The sequence below is a fragment of the Lichenostomus cassidix genome, unplaced genomic scaffold (genome assembly GCF_008360975.1).
Source record: "Lichenostomus cassidix isolate B80296 unplaced genomic scaffold, HeHo_3.0 HiC_scaffold_33, whole genome shotgun sequence".
Classification (NCBI taxonomy): Eukaryota; Metazoa; Chordata; class Aves; order Passeriformes; family Meliphagidae; genus Lichenostomus; species Lichenostomus cassidix.
This window is the reverse complement of record NW_028147632.1, coordinates 2,156,757-2,164,525: the sequence shown is the minus strand read 5'-3', so window position 1 is coordinate 2,164,525 and position 7,769 is coordinate 2,156,757.

Below are 7,769 nucleotides of genomic sequence, written 5' to 3'. Positions count from 1 at the left end.
TCCTCCAAAATCCCCAAATTCAGATCCCCAAACTCCCCAAATTTGGGATTTCTCTCACCTGGGGGCTGCTGACCGGTCCGAAGGCTATCGCTGGCCCCGCCGGTAGCCCCGGGGAGCCCAGGGAGGAGCTGATGACAGGGAAAGGTGAGCCCAGGCTGGGGGTTGGGCAGGGGACCCCAGGGGGGTTGGGGGCAGCGGGGAGCCCATGGGGGGGCGGGGCGGCTCCGGGGGGGGAGGGGAGGCGGCGCTCGAGCTGTCGGGGCTGCGGCAGTCTGGGGGGAGAGAGAGAAATGGGTTAGAATGGCAAAATTGGGGGAAAATGGCCTGAAATTACCAGAAAATAGCCCAAAATTAGCCTAATGTACCCCAAAATTGGATTAAAATGGCCTGAAATTACCAGAAAATAGCCCAAAGTTGGGGTAAAATGGCCAGAATTGGGGGAAAATGGCCTGAAATTAGCATAAAATAGCCCAAAATTAGCCTAATGTACCCCAAAATTGGGTTAAAATAGCCTGAAATTACCAGAAAATAGCCCAAAATTGGGGTAAAATGGCCTGAAATTAGCATAAAATGGCCCAAAGTTGGGTTAAAATGGCCCAGATCGGGGTAAAATAGCCTGAAATTAGCATAAAATAGCCCAAAATTATCATAAGATAGCCCAGATTGGGGTAAAATAGAGCAGAATTGGGGTAAAATAGCCCGAAATTGGGGTAAAATAGAGCAGATTGGGGTAAAATAGAGCAAAATTGGGGTAAAATGGCCTGAAATTACCAGAAAATAGCCCAAAGTTGGGTTAGAATGGCCCAGATTGGGGTAAAATAGAGCAAAATTGGGGTAAAATAGGGCAAAATTGGGCTAAAATAGAGCAAAATTGGGGTAAAATAGCCCAAATTGGGGTAAAATAGCCCAAATTGGGGTAAAACATAGCAAAATTGGGGTAAAATAGAGCAAAATTGGGGTAAAATGGCCTGAAATTATCAGAAAATAGCCCAAAGTTGGGTTAGAATGGCCCAGATTGGGGTAAAATAGCCCCAAACTGGGGTAAAATGGCCTGAAATTATCAGAAAATAGCCCAAAATTGGGTTAAAATAGCCCCAAATTGGGGTGAAATACAGCAGAATTGGGGTAAAATAGAGCAAAATTGGGTTAAAATAGCCCAAAATTGGGGTAAAATAGCCCGAAATTGGGTTAAAATAGCCAGAAATCAGCCTAATGTACCCCAAAGTTGGGTTAAAATAGCCCAAAATTACCATGAAATATCCTGAAATTAGCCTCATGTACCCTGAAATTAGCCTAAAGTACCCCAAAATTAGCCTAATGTACCCCAAATTGGATTAAAATAGTCCAAATTGGGTTAAAATAGCCTGAAGTTACCAGAAAATATCCTGAAATTAGCATTAAATATCCTGAAATTATCCTAATGTACCCTGAAATTAGCCTAATGTACCCCAAAGTTGGCTTAAAATACCCCAAAAATGGGTTAAAATACCCCGAAATTGGGATAAAATAGCCCAAATTGGGTTTAAATAGCCCAAAATTGGGTTTAAATGGCCCAAAATTGGGATAAAATGGCCCAAAATTGGGATAAAATGGCCCAAAATTACCATTAAATAGCCTGAAAATACCATAAAATAGCCTGAAATTACAATAAAATAACCTGACATTAGCCTAACGTACCCTAAACTCATCCTAATGTACCCCAAAATTGGGTTAAAATAGCCCAAAATTGGGATAAAATGGCCCAAAATTGGATTAAAATATCGTGAAATTACCATAAAAAATCCTGAAATTAACCTCATGTACCCCAAAATTATCCTAATATACCCCAAAATTATCCTAATGTACCCCAAAATTGGGTTAGGGAGACCAAAATTAGTGTAAAATATCCTAAAAATAGCCTAAAATACTCCAAAATTACGACAAAATAACCCCAAAATTATCCTAACATACCCCAAAATCTAATCAGGGACCCCTGGAATTGGGTTAGGGAGCCCAAAATTACCCTAAAATATCTAAAAATTGCCATAAAATATCCTGAAATTAGCCTAATGTACCCCAAAATCTAATCAGGCACCCCCAGAATTGGTTTCGGGAGCCCAAAATTACCACAAAATCACCTGAAATTAACATTAAATACTCCAAAATTAGCCTAAAATAACCTGAAATTATCCTAATGTACCCCAAATTCAACCAGGGACCCCCGGGATGGGGTTAGGGAGCCAAAAATTGGCTTAAAATATCCAAACATTAGCCTGAAATATCCTAAAATCAGCCTAATGTACCCCAAATTCAACCAGGGACCCCCGGGATGGGGTTAGGAATCCCAAAATTACCCTAAAATAACCTGAAATTAGCCTCATGTACCCCAAAATCCAACCAGGGATCCCCAGGATTGGGTTAGGGACACCAAAATTAGCCTAATGTACCCCAGAAGTACCCTAATTTACTCCCAAAATCTGGTCAGGGACCCTTGAATTACCCCAAAAAAACCCCAAAACCCAGTCAGGAACCCCCAGAATTGGGTCAGAGAGCGCTGCATTACCCCAAACTACCTCAAAATTATCCCAAATATCCCCAAAATCGGCCCAGATCCCCCAACATCCAGTCAGGGACCCCACAATTATCACGGGTTACTCTGAATGACAGCAAAACACCTCAAAAATCCCCCCAAATCACCCCAAAATCCCCCCACCTCCCCTCAGGAGCCCCAAAATTCCCTCAGGATCCCTCAAAATTGCCCCCAAACCTCCTCAGGACCCCCCAGACCAACTCAAGACACCCCAAAATCCCCTCAGCTCCTCTCCAGCCCCCTCAGAACCCCCAAACCCCTTCAGGACCCCAAAATCCTTCAGAACCCCCCAAGCTCCTCCATATCTCTCTCCCAGCATCCCCTCAGGAGCCCCCAGTCCCTCACAGCTCCCTCAAAAGCGCCAGGACCCAAAATCCTCAAACGCCCTCAAAGCCCCCAGTCCCCTCGGCTCCCCCAGCATCCCGTTAGGAGCCCCCAATCCCTCACAGCTGCCTCCAAACCCCCTAAAAATACCCAAAAATCCCCTCAAATCACCCCAATCCCCTCAGAGCTCTCCCTAAATCCCCTCACGAGCCCCCAAACCGCCCTGCAATCCCCTCAATGACCCCCCAACCTCCCCTCAGGACCCCAAAACCTCCTCAAAACAGCCCAATCCCCTCACAGCTCCTCCCAACCTTCCTAAAAATACCCAAAACTCCCCTCAAATCACCCCAATCCCCTCAGAGCTCTCCCTAGACCCCCTCAGGATCCCACAACTCCTTCGTATGTCCCCCAACATCCCCTCAGAACGCCTAAATCCCCTCACAGCTCTCCCCAAACCCTCTCAAGACCCCCAAAATCCCCTCAAAACCCCCTCAGGACCCCCAACATCCCCTCAGCATCCCACAATCCCCTCACAGCTACCCCTAAACTCCCTCATGACCCCAAAAATGCCCCCAAATCCCCTCAGGATCTCCCAACCCCCTTCACAGTTCCTGACCCCTTCAGAACCCCCCCAACTCCTTCACATCTCCCCCAAACCTCCCTCAGGATGCCTAAATCCCCTCACAGCTCCCCCAAAACCCTCTCAGGACCCAAAATCCCCCAGCTCTCTCACATCTCCCCGAGCATCCCTCAGGATCCCCAAAAGCCCTCACAGCTCCCACCGAATCTCCTCAAAACCCCTTATCCCCTCATCCCCTCACAGCTCCCCAAACCCCTCAGGATCCCAAAATCCCCTCAGAACACCCCAATCTCCTCACAGCTCCCTCAAAAGCCTTCAGAACCCCCAGACCAGCTCAGGACCACCTGAAATCCTCCTTATCCCCTCACAGATACTGTCAAACCTCATCAGACCCTCAAAGTCTCTCGTCCCCCAATGCCCTCTGAGCTCCTCAGCCTTGGAGCCCCCAAAATCCCCAAGCCCTCAGGACTAAACCTCCTCACAGCTCCGTAAATCCTTCAGAACCCCCAACTCTTCACAGCTCCCTCAAACCTCTCAGGATCACCAAAATCCTCTAAAGACCCCAATCCTCTCTGCTCACGGGTCCTTCAGGACTCTTCAAAAGCCCTCAGGAGTCATAAAAATTCCCCAAGCACCTCGGAGAATTCACCCAAATCCCTCAAAACTCACAAATCTTCATATCCTCCCCAACATCCTGGGATGCCTAAATCCCACAGTTTCCCCAAACCCTCAGGACACAAAAATGCTCCCAGATTCCTCAGGATCCCCCAGCAACCCCTCAAATCCCCCAATACCCTCATCTCCCCAAGCCCCCTCAGGACCTAAATCCCCAAGACCCCCTCAGGACCCCCAGCATCCCTCAGGATGCATTCCCTCACAGTTACCCACAGCCGCTCAGGCCCCAAAATCCCCTCAAAACACCCCAGTACCTCTGCTCCCTCCAAACCCTCAAAACCCACTTATCCCCTCTAGCTCCCCAACCTTCAGATCACAAACTCTTTCATATCTCCCCTCAGGATGCCTAAATCCCCTCACAGATCCCCCCAAAACCCTTCAGGAACCCCAAAATCCCCGCAGGATCCCCAAAATCCCCTGAAAACACCCCAATCTCCTCACAGCTCCCTCAAAAATGCTTCAGAAACCCCCAGGCCAGCTCAGGACCACCCGAAATCCCCCTTATCCCCTCACAGCTCCCACCAAACCTCTTCAGGATCCCCAAAACCCCTCAAATCCCCCCAAAGCTCCCCCCAAACCCCCTCAGATCCCCCAACTCCTTCATATCTCCCCTCAGCATGCCCTCAGGACGCCTAAATCCCCTCACAGATACCCCCAAAACCCTTCAGGAACCCCAAAACCCTTCAGGATCCCCCAATCCCCTCACAGCTCTCACCCAATCCCCTCAAAACCTGCTTATTCCCTCACATCTCCCCCAAAACCCCTTCAGGAACCCCAAATCATTCATATCTACCCCCAGTATCCCCTCAGGATGCCTAAATCCCCTCAGGACACCCCGAAACCCCCTCAGAACACCCCAATCCCCTCACAGCTCCCTCAGAAACGCTTCAGGACCCCCCAGACCAGCTCAGGACCACCCGAAATCCTCCCAATCCCCTCACAGATACTGTCAAATCTCCTCAGGATCCCCAAAATCTCCTCAAATCCCCCCCAATGCCCTCACAGTTCCCCCAAACCCCCTCAGCTCTCCCCAAACCCCTCAGAATCCCCAAAGCCCCTCACAGCTCACACTAAATCCCCTCAAAACCCCTTATACCCTCACATCTCCCCCAAAAACCTCTCAGGGACCCCCAACATCCCCTCAGGATCCCACAATCCCCTCTCACAGCTCCCCAAAGCACCTCAATCTCCCCCAATCCGCCCCCCAACCCCCTCAGTGACCCCAAAATCCCTCAAAACACTCCAACCTCCTCAGCGCTCCCCGCAAACCCCTCAGGACCCCCAACATCCTTCAATCACCCCAATCCCCTCACAATTCCCCCTCAATCCCCTCAATGACCCCCCCAACCCTCTCCCCGGCTCCCCGCTCACCGCGGTCGCTGTCGCCCATCCCGCGCTGCCGGGGGGGCTCCCGGGGGTCCCTCGACGCCCCCAAACTCCGCCCCGCCCCCCCCGGGGCCGCCCCCCCCCCGCGGCCTCGGCCCCGCTCCGCCGCCGCTGGGCCCCACCGGGACCACAATGCACCGCGTTTCCGCCGGAAGTTATCGCCGACGCCGGTTTGCCGGCCGCTTCCGCCCGGAGTTCCGCCAGCAGTTGTCTGATTGGTTGGCCGCGATCGCGCTTCTCGCGAGAGTTGCCGCCATCTTGGGTGCGGTAGTTCTGCGCGGTACTCTGTGGGCTCCTCAGGCTGGTGGGGTGAGAACTCCCCAGATTCGGCCTAAAACCCTTAATTTCGGCCGAAAAACTCCAGATTCGGCTAAAATCGCTAAATCCAGCCATAAATCTCCCCAGGGAGGCTTCTGGTCAACCTGGAAGTGTCAACCCGGACCTTCCTGAGGCGCCGCCGCCATCTTGACTGAGGGAACTTCCGCCCGGCACTCTGTGGGCTCCTCAGACTGGCTGGGTGAGGATCCCCAAATTCAGCTCAAAACATCCCCAATTCAGCTAAAACCTCCACAAATTCAGCTAAAACCTCTAAATCTAGCCAGGAGCCTTCCTCAGGGTTTTTTCCCAGGCCCAGCCGGAGCAAGCTGCCCTCTTCCCGCTGGAGTTTTGCAGTGAAACGCCTGAAGCTGCTCAGCGAGGAGGGATCGGCGCTTGGACAGTCCGGGATATAAACAAATTCACAAACCGGCATTTTTAGGAATATAATATTGAACATTTGTCACAAGAACGAAGCCTTACGGCCAGGCAGGAGTGGCTGGTTTGCCTCATTCTCAGTCCTTATTCATTTTAATGTGCGCTGAAGGACTTTCTGTAACTGTTATATATTCGTTATGTCCAAAAAATTTATTTACACGTCAATCATCCCTCCTGCTTTGCTCTTTTCCCCTCTCCGCCAGGCTGGAGATATCTTGGTCTTCTGGTTTGTCTCAGGGCTGGAGGCTGAAGTTTTCTATCCCCTAATTCAATTTATTGACACTCTTCTCAGGGAGGTGTGACTGGAAATAACAAATTTCCTGGGAAACATGAGGTCTGTTTATTTTTATTCCTTCAGGGCGTCTTGATCTCTGGCTTTGTGGCTAATCAGTTTAAGAGACATTAATTACTATGTATTTCTTACCGCATTTCCAGCAAAATCCAACTGTTACATAACTAATAATTCACTCTAACTTCGTTTCTCCATAACTATATTTCATCTAAATGCTACTTTACACAGTACCTTCTCACTTACAAATGCTAAACTCCCATATACGAAAGCCAACATTCACTACCCACTCATTTATCACAGTCCGGAGCCCCCAAATCCGGTTAAAAACCCCAAAAAATCCAGTTAAAAATCTCAAAATTCTGGTTGAAAACTCCCTCAGCACCATCCAGTCCACCTCTACTCCTTCCCGCGAGATCTCGCGAGATCTTGCTTGAAGCCAAACCGCCATATTTACAGAGGGCAAATTTGCCCTTAGAGCATATTTTTTCCCGAAGTAAATCTCGCGAGATCTTTACTGAAGCCGCGCCGCCATCTTTACTACGGGCGGATTGTGCCCATCGGCCACGCCCCTCTTCCCGCGGGATCTCGCGAGATCTCGCGGTGCCACGTTCCCGGGCTCCTGGAGGTACCGGATTTTGGGATCTTTTGGTGGAATTTTGGGGAATTTGGGCGTCCTGGAGGGGTTTGGGAGTTTTTCAGGGGTTTGAGGGGCTGGAACTGGACGGCGAGGTGCTCTGGGTGGGGTTTTAGGGAGGCTGTGAGGTTTTGTGAGGGTCCTGAGGGGGCTCGGTGGTGATTCTGAGGGAGAGTTGGAAGTCCTGAGGGGATTTCGGGGGTTCTGAGAAGATTTTGGGATCTTTAGGGGATGCTGAGGGGGTTTGGGGGAACTTGAGGGGGTTTGGGGGTTCCTGAGGGTGCTCGGCGGTGCTTTTGGAGGTTCTGAGGGGATTTCGGGGGTCCTGAGGGGATTTTGGGGTCTTTATGGGATCCGGAGGGGATTTAGGAGAACCTGAGGGGGTTTGGGGGTTCCTGAGTGGCTCCTGAGGGGATTTCGGGGGTCCTGAGGGAATTTTGGGGTGTTTAGGGGATGCTGAGGGGATTTTTGAGGTCCTGAGGGGATTTTTGAGGTCCTGAGGGGATTTGGGGGAACCTGAAGGAATTTGGGGTGCCCTGAGTGGCTCCTGAGGGGT